Genomic DNA, 15,155 nt, shown 5'->3' with positions numbered 1-15,155 from the left:
CTTCTTTAGCAATTTAGAGCGCTGTGCAAGGCCCCATGGCTTCTACAGTAAGATTTAAGGCAGCAGAGACTGGATAGGTAGGTGAGGCCAAGAGAGCCATTCAGGCCCCTGTGTGTTTCTGTCCTTTGTTCCTTCTGCTCTCACATCTCAACAGGAAAGGGAGGAATGAAGAGAAAGAGTTTTCTGGGGGGAAAGCCCTCTGCCTGGTTCAGCTGCTCCCTGCCATCTCAGCAGCTGACATACTTTGAGACCCCTCATATGGAGGGTTGAGGACAGATCCATGGTGCTCACATGAAAGAATGCCTTTCCTACATCCCGAGAGTTGCCTGGATTTGTGCTTCTGTGTTGTTGGCCTTTGGAAACTTTATAGATGTATTTCTCTTTCTCTTCTGTAAAAACAGACTCTAAATTACATGAGCGTCAGTGTTTATCCAAATGCTGACTTCCTGTGGTATGGAGATGTGCCATTCTTGGATACTTGTCTGGGCACACTGTGTGACTGCATACTTCATCACACACACACACACACACACACACACACACACACACACACACAGAAGAGAGAGAGAGAGAGAGAGAGAGAGAGAGAGAGAGAGAGAGAGTCACAGTGAGTATATAGTTCAATTGGTAGCATGCTTGCCTGGCAAGTTTGAAGCCCTGGGTTCAACTTCCAGCATCATATAAAGTCAGGTATGGTGGTGCGCGCCTGAAATCTCAACACGCAGGAGCCAGAGGCAGAAGTAAGGAGAATCAAGAGTTTAAAGCCAGCCTTGGCTACACAGCAAGTTTAAAGACCAGTCTTTGTGATATGACGCCTCGTCTTGACAAACCAACCCCACGGACGTTTACTCATTCTTCATTTAACAAGTGTGCTTGAATGTTCTTTAGGTGCTGGCTCAGGTCCAGCCCTGTGACAGCAGGAGTAGCCCACGGCTCTAGTCCCCACCTTCAGGGCTTATCAGTCTCCTGGGCAGAAGTGGGAAAGTGATTGCTCAGTGATTTAACTAAACAGGTAGTAATCAGAGGAGCCAGAGACCACAGCAGCAAGGGCAGCAGGACACCCAACGCTCCTGGAGTGTGACATGGGGTGTGTAAATAAGACAGGGGCAGTTCGATTGGGTATAGGTGTGTGTGTGTGTGTGTGTGTGTGTACACACGTGCGTGCGTGTGCCCGAGCACAAGGAGATCCTGGCAGAGTAAGCAAGGTATGGGAAGGGCTCCAACAAGTTGGGAGGGAGAGGAACAGTTTGAGCTACAGGCGGATAAAATTGGGTGTTCAGCAAGAGTCAAGCTTGTGGGCCTTTGCCAGCCGGTGGTGGCAAGGATTTGGATGGCTCAAATTTTCTATTTAGACAGACTGTTTGGTATGTTTTCAGACCAAATCATAGGCTCTTTAAAAAAAAAATTCTATGTAATTTTGCTCACATCAAAGTCAAAATTGCATACATCTGGATGGCCATGCTAGCCAGGCCATATTACAGACACCATTCCCACAGTGTCCAGTGTCCACTCACCACTTCCTCCCAACACCAACTCAAGAGGGAGGCCCTGATAGGAAAGTCAGAGCAAGGTAGGGACCTGACTTTAGCTGATGGTGATAGCTACAGAGGTCCCAGAGTGACCACCCTCCCAGGGAGGCTGACAGCATTTGAACTAGCAGAGAAGACTGGTAGTTATCGGACTTTGGATGGGACTCCAGCTAAAAGTGGACATGTAGGACGCTCCACCGAGGCCAGTCTGCTGAGAATTCTCTAGCAAGAGGTAGCTTGTCTGCAAGACTCTTTTGATGGTCAATATTGCTTGTTAGCTGGACAGGGTCTAGAATCACCTATGAGACAAACTTCTGGGCGTGTGTGTGAGACCGTGGAAAGGTTGAGTTCAGTGAGGTAGGAAGGCATACCTTAACTGTGAGTGGTACCACTCCATGGGCAGGAGATGCAGACGGGATAAAATGGGGAATGTGAGCTAAGCATTCATCTCTCTTCTTCCTGACTATACATTTAATGCAACCAGCTGCCTCAAGATTTCTGCTGCCATGCCTTCTATGCCCATATGGACTGTACCCTTGGATTTGACCAAAATAAACCCCTGCTCCCCTACGCAGGGGTTTCTAAGTTGCTTTTGTCTGGGCTTTGTGCAGTCCCCTGGCCTGAGCTGAGCACAGGGTTTCATATCACTAAACCAGGGGCCCAACAAAGAGCTGCTTCAGCCGTGTGTGTGTGTGTGTGTGTGTGTGTGTGTGTGTGTGTGTGTGATCTCAGGTGTTGTTCCTCAGGCACCTTCCATTTTTTTGTTTGAGGCAGGGTCTCTTATTGGTCTGGAACTTTTGTCAAACAGGTTAGCCTAGTAGCTGTAGCCAGGTGAGCTCCAGGGATCTCTGGTCTCAGTTTCCCACCTCGTCATCAATGGGTGCACAGCTTTGTGTGTGTGTGTGTTACAGGGATGAAACTCAGATGTTGAGGGTTGGGGGTTTTGAACATGTGTGATGTGTAGTGTCTGATCAAAAAGTCCCTGTAGACAATGGCTTGTGTTCCAGAACTTCCTTGCCCTTTTCCTCTCATTAGACATTTAGGTTGTTTCCTTGCCTGGCTTTCTAATTTGGGAACTGGGAGTTGCATTTAAAAAATTTAATATGTGTTTACAATTTAAATGCGTGCATGCAGAGTATGAACATGCTATGATGAAACCCATTACTTTGTACACAAACTAAAAAAATTAATAAAAGAGAAGAGGGGGAGACAGGGAGAGGTTTTCATTAGTGTGGAATGTCCCAGGGCCCTGTGCAGTTGGCAAAATGTCTGGCCATGAGCCTACAGAAGGGGACACACAATTCTGCCTTCACGTCCTCTCCTCTGGCACATCTGTTTGAGACTTTACTTCCAGTTACCCTCTAGTGCTCCTACCCCACCCCCTCAGCCTAGCATTGTCACGTAACTAAGCGGTCACCTTCCTCTGCTGTGCTGAGATCTGGCATGACCTCGGAAGTGTTTGAGCAGACTCAAGAACATGGTTTCCATTGCTAAAAATGTAAGGTCTGAAGACAAACCAAGGTATGGTTCCCTCCAAGTTCACTCAGGGAAACCAAGGAGTTTATTGGGGGTTCGTTACAAAGCAATGGGTGGGTGGCCTTATAAGCAGGCATACTGCTTCCAGTCTGTGTCCAGCATGGATGATGACTTCTCCGTGGATGGGTAGATGGAGGCCCCTCCCGTCATCCTTCTGACTGTATACTCTCTAGCCCCTCCCGGAGGCCACATACAATTAGGGCAGAACTGGTTAGGAGTGGCTGGATTCTCAAGTGATGGTTCTACGACCCTCTCCACCCCTCCTTCTAGGAAGGAAGGTCAAGAGGCAATACATCCAGCTGGGACTGTCCTTTGCCAGCCAGTACAGCTGAATTGGTGGAGATGGCGGCACTATGACTCAGAGGATAGTCCTGTACGACAGCTTCAATAGCCACAATTGTTGTAATAGTTCAAAACACATAGAAAGCCAGGGTTTAAATGTAGCCCAGTGAGCAGAGTGCTTGCCTAGCATGCATGAAGTACTGGGTTCGAACCCCCAGCACCTTATTAAAAACAAACATCCGAACCATTCAAAGCAGGCGTGGGGGCACACCCCCGTCATCCCAGCACTGTGGGGGAAAAGAGAATCTAAAGCACACACTTGTATGTATCACCCTGAGTACTGATTAGACGCTTGCTACCAGCCAGATCCAGTTCATCTTCTGCTACATGTTGAACTGAAGATCAGCCTGGACTACACGAAGCTCTACCTCAAAACCAAAGAGCAGTTGGGGTGGTGGCGCACACCTTTAATCCCAGCATTGGGAGGCAGAGGCAGGTGGATCTCAGGAGTCCAAGGCCAGCCTGGTCTCCACAGTGAGTTTAGTGAAGGCTATGAATAAAATAAAACCAGCGCACAAAACAAAGCCGGCCAAGGGCACAAGGTCTCCCAGACCGTTTTCTCTTTGTCCCTCAGGCCTCAGAGTCTTGAAGAAGAGAATTGAAACTATGAAAGAGGCCCTCAGCTTTGGCTGTGAAATGCCACCCGGGGGACAGGTGCACATCTCATCTCAGTTAAGCTACTAGGATGTTTCATTAACTGGGGTATTAGATGGCTTCCTTTATGGGTAGTTCCTAGAATCTCCGACGAGGTTAGTTATGAAGGCTGCGACAGAGGAAGAAAGCAAACTCAGAAGGAAGGATTCGGATATTCCTATTTAATCCTTCCCAAACTCCCAGTGTAAGTCACACAGCTGTTACCCACAAAGAGTGTCTCCCTCAAGATCAGCCCTGTCACCTGGGGCCTTGGATGGCCAGGGGGAATAAAGAATACTTATGGTGAGGGCTGGGGGATGGCTCAGTCGCTAAAGTACCTGCTACCCAAGCCATTACCTGAGTTCAGATCCCCAGAATCCACATAAAAGCCAGGTGTGGCGGTGCGCTCCTGTAACCCCAGTGCTGGGGAGGGGGAGACAGGGGAATCTCCAGAGCTCCGTGGTCATCCAGTCCAGTCAATGGTGAGCTCCAGGTCAGATGAGAAACCCTGTCTCATAAAGTTAGATGGAGAGGCAGTGTGAGTACTCAGGAGGCAGAGGCAGGGGGATTTCCAGGCCAACCTGGTCTACAGAGTGAGTTCTAGGACAGCCAGAGCTACACAGAGAAACCCTGTCTCAAAAAACAACAAACAAACAAACAAAAAACTAAGACTGAGGAAGACACCTAGTGGTGACCTCTGACCTCCACCTTGCACACACAGAAATACACACACACACACACACACACACACACACACACGAATACTAAGGAGGTGATATTTCGTGGTTGTTAACTACTTGATAGCTATCAATGGTGAACTGTTTTAAACATATACAAAAATGTAAGAATAAGAGGTGTTACCCTCTGTCTATTAACTTTAGATGAACAGAGTCAGACACAATTGTCACCCCTTCTCAGTGCTCCCCTGATTCCCAATCCTCTCTCTTTCCCCAGAGGGAATGCTTGTTCTGACTTGGTGTGTAGACTTCATACCCATGCTTAATCATTTTACTGGTATATGTGAACCCCATAAACAATTCATAGTATGTTTTGCAAGCTTAAAGTTTACATAAATGCACCCAAAGATCCTACTTTTTACACTCAGCACTATGTATTTAAGATTAATTGGAATGTGTTATATCTAGTTCATTTTTGTCTACTACATACCAGTCCATTACATGAATGAACCACGATTTATTCATTTATTCTCCTGCTGATAAACATGATTCTGATTTTTCATTGTTAGAGAGTGCTACAAAGAGTATCCCCTTGTGTCCCTTTGCTCAGGGGTCACTGGGTATGCACGCTTTCATGTTTGCCTCTAAGCCCACACAGTCTCTTCAGGCCGCTGTGTGTCACACTCCTCAGGTGTGACTGTCCTGACAAGACACATGGGGAGGCTCCAGGATCTTGTGATGCATTGAGGCAAGTCGAGCAGCTCATGAGGTGCTAGAGTTTGTTTTCTCCCTCCGGCACCCACCAATTAGGGCTTAGTGGTGCTTATGGGCTTTCTGATGTATCTTTGGGGTAACTTACCCACTTGCCAAACCCCCGTCTCCCATAGCAAAGCATTCCTTAGTACTGTTTTAAGGATTTACATCTATAAAAGTACCAGTCCAGGCTCTAGCAGGACAAGGGTCTAGATGACAAGTGTCCAGCTGATACCCAGAATGATAAATGCAAGTGTGTGTGTGTGTGTGTGTGTGTGTGTGTGTGCGCGCGTGCGTGCGTGCATACACACATTTATGTGGAGGTCAGAGATCAACCATGGGTTTCTTCCTCAGGTGCTGTCCCTTGTTTTTGAGTCAGGGTCTGTCACTGGCCTGTAATTCACCAAATGGACTAGGCTAGCCCCAGGTACCCACCTGTCTCCACCTTTCCAGCATGGGGATAACAAGTGTGTGCCACCAACCTAGCTTTTCCCCTGGACTCTGGAGAGTGTTTATTGTGGTGATGTATTGTGTACCCTAATAAAATTTGCCAGAAGATCAGAGAGACAAGCCACTGCCATGTCTCACTTCACCAGCTTCATGAATCCTCTGACTGAATGTCTCTGAGGCCTTAGCCAAAAGGGGTCCAGCTGAAAGAGCTTCACCAAAAAGGCTTTAGTTCCTGTCTCCTCACGCCTTATACACCTTTCTCCGCCCAGCCATATTACTTCGTTCCTAGTGCTGGGATTAAAGGTGTGTGATTCCCAAGTGCTGGGATTAAAGGTGTGTGCCACCACTGCCTGGCTCTGTTTCTCTCCTAGACTGAGTCAATCTCATCTAGTCCAGGGTGGCTTTGAACTCACAGAGATCCAGATGGATCTCTGCCTTCCAAGTGCTAGGATTAAAGGTGTGTGCCACCACCGCCTGGCCTCTATGTTTAGTCTAGTGGCTTGTTCTGTTCTCTGATCTTCAGGCAAATTTTACTAGGGTACACACTATATCACCACAGTATACACAGGCCCTCAAGCTTGCATAGCGAGGCTACACTGACCACCATCTCCCTAGCCATACGAGATTCTTTTTAATGAAAGTAATGGACCATATGGCCATTTAATTCCTTAAATGTGACATTTCCCCATCTCCCACTTCTCCTACAGGAATTATTCTATGTAACTAGCTCCCAGGATCTGGGATGGATGAATAGAAAAAGGACAGGAGATACAGCTCAGTGGTACAGTGTTTGCCTACCACGCCTGGGGTCCTGTGCTCAATTCTCAGTACTGAAAAATGGATAGATGGATGATGATGGATGGATGGATGGATAATTCATTTAGTACTGTTTTATTCAACATAATGTGTGTTTTTAGGCACGCTTACTGTTTTGTTCTGATGGATGTATTACAGAGCTCTTAAGTAAGTATGGGTTATTCAAACAAATCTATTAACTACACTTATGCTCAAGTTTCTTGTTCAGATTTTTGTTTAAACATAAGTCAAAACCCTTTCAAGCCAGGTTCAGGGTTCCTATTTTTCTGAAGTGTGTTGGAGGGAACATGTCACATGGTAGAGGGGGGATGGGTTTGTCATGGGCAAGTCCTGTGACTCTGAGTTCACGATCTCACCTTACAAGCGAGAACAGAAATACCTGCTTCTGATGCCGTACTGAAGTCCATGGGGCAGTACACATGAAGCAGCTAGGTAATGCCCATGAAATAATAGGAACTGGACAGTACCAGCCACGTTCTTCTCATTCCCCTTAAGTTACCAGGGCTAATGCCCTGGGCACCTGAACCAAAATCAACTTCATAAACTATGTTCTCCCTCTGAAAGGCTTTGAGTATTGTGGCTTCTTGCTCCATTCCCTGCTGACCCTGGGAAAAGGCGGCTTCCCTCCTGAGATCTCTGCTCTTGCCCAGCGGGGCTGGTCCTTCTGCTAACCCCAGGGCTTCATTCTGCAGCTGTGCTATCCTCCAGGGGGATGTGGGTGTTTTCCAGCCTTGGAAACAGCCTAGGCCCACGCTTCTCCCCGGGTTTATCAAAACTGCTGAATTCTGACTCTTTTTTTTGCCAAGGATGCTTCTGTGTGTGGTTTGGAGGCTGGCAGATGAGGTCCTCAGCAGTATCTGTCCACAGTGACAGCCTGGCTGAAAGTGTTGGCCTGGTGTCCCTTCCCCTCCTTCCAGGGGACATTGCGGGCATGAAACCCTGAGCAATCAATCAAGGTGTCAGTCCAGATGGCCTGTGATGGAGGAACCAGGCGCAGGGGCAGGTAATAACGCTTCCTCAGCCCTCTCCTGGGCATAGTTAATGCATGAGCTGACATTCAATCATCTCTCCGGGCAACAGTGAGGAACAGAAGTCTAGTGGATGGCTGGAGTCAGGCTGGAGTTGAAGGGTCCTAGACTGGTTTCCAAGACATTATTCTGGCAGTGGTCAGAGGAGGTTTTCTCCCTCCCTCCCTCCCTCCCTCCCTCCCTCCCTCCCTCCCTCCCTCCCTCCCTCCCTCCCTTCCTTCCTTCCTGCTTTCCTTTCTTTATTTTTTCTCTCTCTCTTCCTTTCTTTCTTTTTTGAGACAGGGTTTCTCTGTGTAACCCTGGCCATCCTGGAACTCACTCTGTAGACCAGGCTGGCCTTGAACTCAGAGATCCACCTGCCTCTGCCTCCCCAGTGCTGGGATTAAAGGAGTGTACCACCACACCCAGGCTCAGAGAAGGTGTTTAAGGAACTGTATTGAATAAGCCAGCATTCTTCCCTCATGTGAAGGGCTGGTGGCAGCTTCCGACCCTGCATGATGGCCTAGGGAATGTCCCTATCAGTGCTGTAGGATGCTGGGGAAAGAGGCAGAGCTAGGGCAGTCAGACATCAAGGATATGGGCACTGGCTTAGGTCAAGGATGCTGACAGACCCCAGGGAGGCTGAGAGACTCACTGGGCTCCTTAGACTGCCTGCCTGCCCCTTCTTCTCCTCCCCCACTTCTCTTGCCCCTTTCCTCTCCTCCGTCCCCCTTGGTCCAGCCCTTGAGAGCTGAGCACTGCTTGAGGTGGGAGCAGAAGCCATCCTTGTCCCATTGGGGCTTCTGGAACATTCCACACGCTTGCTCACTTCTCTTCCTGTTAAGATGAGAGCATGGAGTGGCTGGCAGAGGGGAGGGCGCTATTCCAGGGACAGGAAAGAGCACCCAGAAATCAGGGGGTGCAGTTTAGCAAGGCCTGGGTATGCTGGCTATGTCAAAGTTCACACCCCCGTCCCACTCCTCATGACAAGACTCCCCCACGCCTGCCCCACACCTCAGCACTCATTTGAGAAGATGTGGGGACTCCATTCTTCTACCCTTTCAAGTCATTCCATCTCTTTTCCCACTAGATCCCACATTCCGCCTCTCAGAATGTCATCTTCTTTCTCCTTCACCAATTCTACCTACCATCTGGCTGGTGGTCTTGTGACTTCTCTGTCTTTGGTGTGATTCATTTTGTGACTTTTTTGGGAGCATGTGTCTTCTTATTCCCTGTATTCTGTAAGATAAAATGAACCCCCTTTCTATTGTTTACTGTCTTTGGTGATATGGCTCTTCTTACTCTCCATCAGTGCCTCCATCCTGACCATTCATACACACACTGCACTAACCAGTCATTCATGAAATACTTATTGAATAAATTGGGGAGTTGAGGGTAGGAGGGAAGTCTGGAGGAGTCCCTGGCTGCTGTCTGTCCCAATGACCTAGGGGAATGTAGCTGGAGAGCCAGAGGAGTGAGGATGGATTGTACACAGGCTGGTGAAATCTGGAGTTGTCACGCAGGGACCTGGGTCTATGAGCTGGGTTACTGGCGAAGTGCTCAGTGCTGGTTCAGTGGCCTTTGGAGTCCAACAGGAGCAGGCAGCAGTAGTCATTAGAGTGACATTCTCCAGGGAGAGGGAAAAAGGAAGACAAAGAACCTCTGGGCATTACAGAGGAGCAGCGAGGGGGAAAGGCTTTGGAGGGAGCGGACAGATGGGCGGAGTTGGCTTTGCAGGCTCCAAAATGCCCACAGAGCTGGGGGGTCTTTATAAAGGTGTAGACTGGGGCTCCCAGCTAGGGGACCATGCCCGAGGTCTCATCTACACTTGTGTTGGAGCATTTCCCACGGCCCATTTTTGTTAGTCAGCTGCTCGTGTACACACTTGCCAATCAGTTTGTGAGTCCCTGCTACACTCCTCTCTGTATCCAGGGCTGCTGCATGCGAGCACCCCGTTTAGGGGCAGCTTCTGAGCTGGGGTGGTACCAGCGTGGCTCTCTGACAGAAGTCTGTATCGACCCAGAGGAAGAGACGGGTTTTCTATTTCATGCCGAGATACTGTAGGAAGGTTCACATACTCTCTTCCCTTTCAAGTTTTGATAGTTTTAGTATTTGAAAGGAACTAACAATAATCAGATGACTAGAAAACAAAATGTGTGACATACCTCTGGTGGTTAGTTTTTGTTAACTTTATACAAACCTGGGAAGAGGGAATCTCAACTGAGGAATTGCCTCCATCAGGTTGGCATGTCTGTGGGGCATTTTCTTGATTAGTGATTGGTGTGGGAGGGCCCACTGTGGGTGGTGTCAACCCATGCCATGCGGGTTCCAGGGTGTATAGGAAAGCAGGCTGAGCAAGCCATGGAGAGCAGGCCAGTAAGCCACGGTCCTCCATGGTTCCTGCCTTGACTTCCTCAATGACTGGGACGTGTGAGCCAAATAAACGCTTTCCTCCCAAAGCTGCTTTTGGTCAGTGTTTTATCACAGCAACAGAGAATCACACTAGGATAACACCTAAACCCGGTTGCCGAACACACAGTGTGCTATGCCAGGGGTGCAAGACAGTCAAGCTGTGGTGGTTTGAGGGTCGGAGTCACGGGAAACTGCAGTTGGGGCTCTGGGGAGAAGGTGGGCAAGCTACAAAACGCTGAAGACAGGGTGGCCTGGTGGGCAAAAGCAGACTTATTCTGCAAGGAAAGCCCTCCATAGCAGCCTTCAGGAGAACCCTGTCCTCCCCGCTGCCTCACTCAGGTGAGAAGGAAGGCAGGGAAACCCATCTGCCAAGGCCTGGCTGCCTCTGAGGCTATGCACCACTTGGGGGTGCTGTTGCTGAGTCCCATCCACTGGGGAGTCCACCAGATGCATCTTGTTATTCAGCCTCTCTCCTTTCTGTCTTGATTTGTTTTTTTCTGGACGACCTGACTAGCATCTCCTTCTCTAGCATCTCTTCCTCCAGCTTCCACAGCCCCGGACTCTCCCAGGCTATCTGCATCCACTTCTGGGGTCCTTCTCTCCCACTGCCTGTCCCTGGTGGTCCCTTTGCTCCTATTACAGGCATCTCTGGCTGGCCACAGCATATTGTATGGCCTTGTAGCGTTGTGATCATTGCCATTGTTGAGTACACACACACACACACACACTGTCTTAAGAAAAATCATAGCTCCCTGCTATACATATGGACTATGTCCTGTTTTCCTGAGTGTAGCACCTGCTCTCCCCTAGCATCCAAAGCAGAAGCCTAGAACCACCCCTGGCTCCTCCTAACACATACATGTGCCACCTGAAGTCCTACAGAGGTGTGGAACTAATTTCTCTCTTTCAGCCCATCTTTGCTCGCTAAACACCTCTCACCTGGATGGCTCTAACTAGTGTTCCTATTTCCACAGGGTCCTCTCTGGAGTTAATCATATGCACCATGGCGATTATCCTTTGTTTTCTTCTCTATGTGTATGAGAGTTTTGCCTGCATGTATCATGTGCATGCAATGCCTATGGAGGCCAGGAGAGGGCGTCAGATCCTTCAGGAACTGTAATTACAGAGGGTTGTGAGCCACTACATGGGTGCTGGGAGTTTAACTTGTGTAGGCAGAACATTTCTCTCCTGCCTGCCTGTTCCCAAATACTCAGCAGCCACTTCCCAAATAATTGATTTGGAGGCTTAATATTACTTATAAATGATTGGCTGGTAGCTCAGGCTTATTACTAACTAGCTCGTACACTTACATTAACCATCATTCTTATCTATGTTTAGCCATGTGGCTTGGTACCTTTTCTCGGTGCAGCATTCTCATCTTGCTTCCTCTGCATTTGACTGGCAGCTCCTGACTCTGCCCTTTCTCTTCCTAGAATTCTCCTAGTCTGGTTGCTCTGCCTTATACTTCCTGCCCAGCTACTGGCCAAGCAGTATTTTATTAAACCAATTTGAGTAACAAACTTTTACAGTGTACATTATCCCATATGAAGTATTTTCTCTGAATTTGTCAATTGTTAATGCACTAGACATTGTTGATGTAATTATTGCTTGTATATATTGTATATAGTTATTGTACTTATTGTGTATAGTTTCTCTTATTTTAGTTATAACCTTCTTTTTTATTTTAGAGCAAAAAGGGGAAATGTGATATTTTGTTTGTGCTCTAACAAATAAATCTCTGCTGGAGATCAGATTGTGGAGCTAGCCATTAGAGGCCAGACAGTGGTGGCACATACCTTTAATTCCAGCACTTGGGAGGAGGAAACAGGAAATGATATGGCTGGGCAGAGCGAGGAAGTGATAAGGCGGGGCGGAGACAGGAGCTCAGCCCTTTCAGGCTGAGGATTCGGTAGAGGTAAGAAGTCTCTCTAGTGGCTGGTTCCTTTACTGATCTTTCAGCATTTACCCCAGTATCTGGCTCTGGGCTTTTATTATTTAGGCCAACTAGGATTCATGACACATCCCTGGGTCCCCTGGAAGAGAAGCCAGTGCTCTTAGCCCCTGAGTCATCGATAAGCCATCTCTCCAGCCCCTTCCACCTTACTCTTTGAGGCAGGAATTCTCAAACCTAGAGCTCACCAACACAGCTAGTCTGGCTAGCCAGATTGGTCAGGGGAATCCCCTGTCTCTGAGGCTGGAATGGCAGGAGGGATGCCACGCCCACCTGGCACGTGTGTGGGTCTCAGGGATCCAACTCTAGTCCTCTTGTTCGCACAGCAGGTGCTTTAACTGCTGATCCTTCTCAGGCTTGAGCCATCACATTTATTGATTTATTGATTTGTTGATACTGAATTCCTATAGACATCTGGGAAGAGGAGGTTTTGTGTGTGTGTGTGTGTGTGTGTGTGCGCGCGCGCACTTGCACGTGCATACGTGGCAGAGTATGCATGTGAAGATCAGAGATTGATTTGTGGAAATCAGTGTGGTTCTTTCCTTCTTCCATATGGGTGTGGGTACCACAGGTCATCAGGCTTGGAGGTAATCACCTTTACCCACTGAGCCATTTTGCTGGCAATTTTGGAAAGGATGATCAGGCCAGCCTCATCAAGACATAACATTTTAGCAAGACTTTATTATTTTTTATTTTTTTGGTTTTTCGTGACGGGGGTTTCTCTGTGTAGCTTTGGAGCCTGTCCTGGAACTCACTCTGTAGCCCAGGCTGGCCTTAAACTCACAGAGATCCACTTGGCTCTGCCTCCTGAGTGCTGGCATTAAAAGCATGTGCCACCACTGCCCAGCTTAGCAAGACTTTAAAAGAGTAAAAAAGGAAGATCTGTAGGTACTGGAGAAAAGAGCATTCAGGGTAGAGGGGACAGGCGACAGGCAGCACAGAGGTCCTGGGGCAGAAGCCACCTGGCTTGTTTGAGGGATGGGGAGCAGTTTGTGAGTGTGCAATGGGGCGTGAGGAGCAGTGCGTGGAAGCCAGTGCTGGCCTGACTCGGCTTTGAGTGCTGGGGAAATGGTACTCTCTGCAAAGTGCTGAGCAGAGCAGTGGTGTGCTCTGAACTCCGTTTCCAAAGGACCGTCTAGACACAGGCTCCAACTCTCTGCCTGTGTGTGGCCTCAGGACCTTTATAGTTTACTTCTGCCTACAGCCCTAGACCCATGTCTTGTGCCATCAGCATCTCCTAAACTTCCTCCATGTGTGACCTCCCTCACCCCAGGCCTTCTCGGCCACGGTCCCTTCTGCAGGAAGGCCATCCTCCTCTTTGGTCTAGCTCTCTTCTTTCTGTTCAGCCTTCAGCAGTCAGCTCAAATGCTGTCTCTCATTGCAGCCCCGGGCTGGATGCTGAGCTTTCCCATCAGCTCCCGAACTTCCGTTCCTCTCCTTTTGCGCTCATTTTCTTTATCTCCTGGGCCCACAGCCTTTTGCACCTCTGATGTCTGGGAGGCAGGAAACCTCACCTTATCCTTCCCTCTTCCCACATCGCCTATGACGGACAGTGATACACATAGGTTAAAAAAAAAAATGTGACACACAAGAGGATTCTGACTGAACTGGTGCTGCTGAGGTCTTAGACATCGAAATCAAGTACCCAAGGCCACATGGCCAGGTGGTCCCAATGCCTTGCTGAGTGTTTCCTGCATGACACTGGGACACCCCTTGTATGGGCTTCTCTGAAGCCCTCCTGAGGGCAGGGAACTGAACGGGTGAGACCAGCAGAGTCATGGAGGTGAGGCCGGGCTCAGGCACAGGCTGCCTGCCAAAGTCACATTGGGCTCACTCACAGCACCTGCCCTTTGCTCAGCTGGATGTACAGGGATGCTTCTCCAAGCCCAACTGGGGCTCTTCTCCAGGGTAGATCCCCTTTCACCCAGAGTGCCTCATCAGCATCACAACCAGAAGAGGGCCACAGTGTAGGCGGGCCTTGGCAGAATTTGAGAGCTTCTTGACTACCTCCAGCATCCGAGGGCCTCATGCCCTTCCTTGCCAAAGCTTGGAGGGTAGGCAGGAAGGGCAGCCGGGTTCTCCTAGCTTTATTCTCTTGTAGAGAGAAGGTCTCACAGACAGACAGGAGGACGGACTGGTCATTGTAGAGAATGAAATGCAGTTTTGTACCCCATTTCTCTCCCTGATAGAATCAGTCCCCCAAGTACCCACCCCCTTTCTTCCTGTAGAGAGCCAAGAATCAGACTTTAGATCCCCATGACAAAGCAGGCCTCCTCCTCTGCCTGTTTCCTTATAAATATTCCAAGGTGAGGCTGCCAGCAGGCGATTCATTTGCCAGGGCTATCACTCCGCGCAGCTGTGGCCACCGTGTCCAAGCAAATGACTGACTGACTGTGGCTCGCCCAGAGCTCAGCCTCCTCATCTATTTTACAGGAGACCAGGGTGACTCACTCATCTCTGGTTTCAACTCCTGCCTGCCAGAGGATTTTAAAATGCTCCGAATCTGAAAGGCCACCGGGATTTCATGAGGTCTATTGGCCACGCACGACTTCCTCTCCTGCTTCAGGCTGCTCTATGCTGGGCCTTCCCAAACTTCCTCAGAGGAGGCGAGTGGGGGAAGAAGTGGAGAAGCTGGTACCGTGAGACACACCTGTAAACCCTCCCGGTACTTGGGAGGCTTAGGCAGGAGGCTCACCATGAGTTAGAGGGCAACCTGGGCTGTATGTCGAGACCCTGTCTTCCAAAAACAGAGAGGGCCTGGAGAGATGGTTAAGTGGATAAGAGAGCTGGCTGCTCTTGCCGGGAGCTTGCATTTGATTCCCACATGGTGGCTTGAGACTGTCTTTAACTCCAACTCCAGGGGAACCGATGCCTTTTTTCCATCCTCTGTGGACCCGCATACACTCAGACACATATATACATAAAATAATAGACAAGCAAAAATATAAGTATCTTTTTTAAAAGTATCTTTTAAGAATAAAGAAGTAGGACACACACACACAAAGAGAGAGAGAGAGAGAGAGAGAGAGAGAGAGAGAGAGAGAGAGAG

Source organism: Peromyscus leucopus, chromosome 7 (genome assembly GCF_004664715.2).
Source record: "Peromyscus leucopus breed LL Stock chromosome 7, UCI_PerLeu_2.1, whole genome shotgun sequence".
NCBI lineage: Eukaryota > Metazoa > Chordata > Mammalia > Rodentia > Cricetidae > Peromyscus > Peromyscus leucopus.
Note: the sequence above shows the minus strand (reverse complement) of the source record.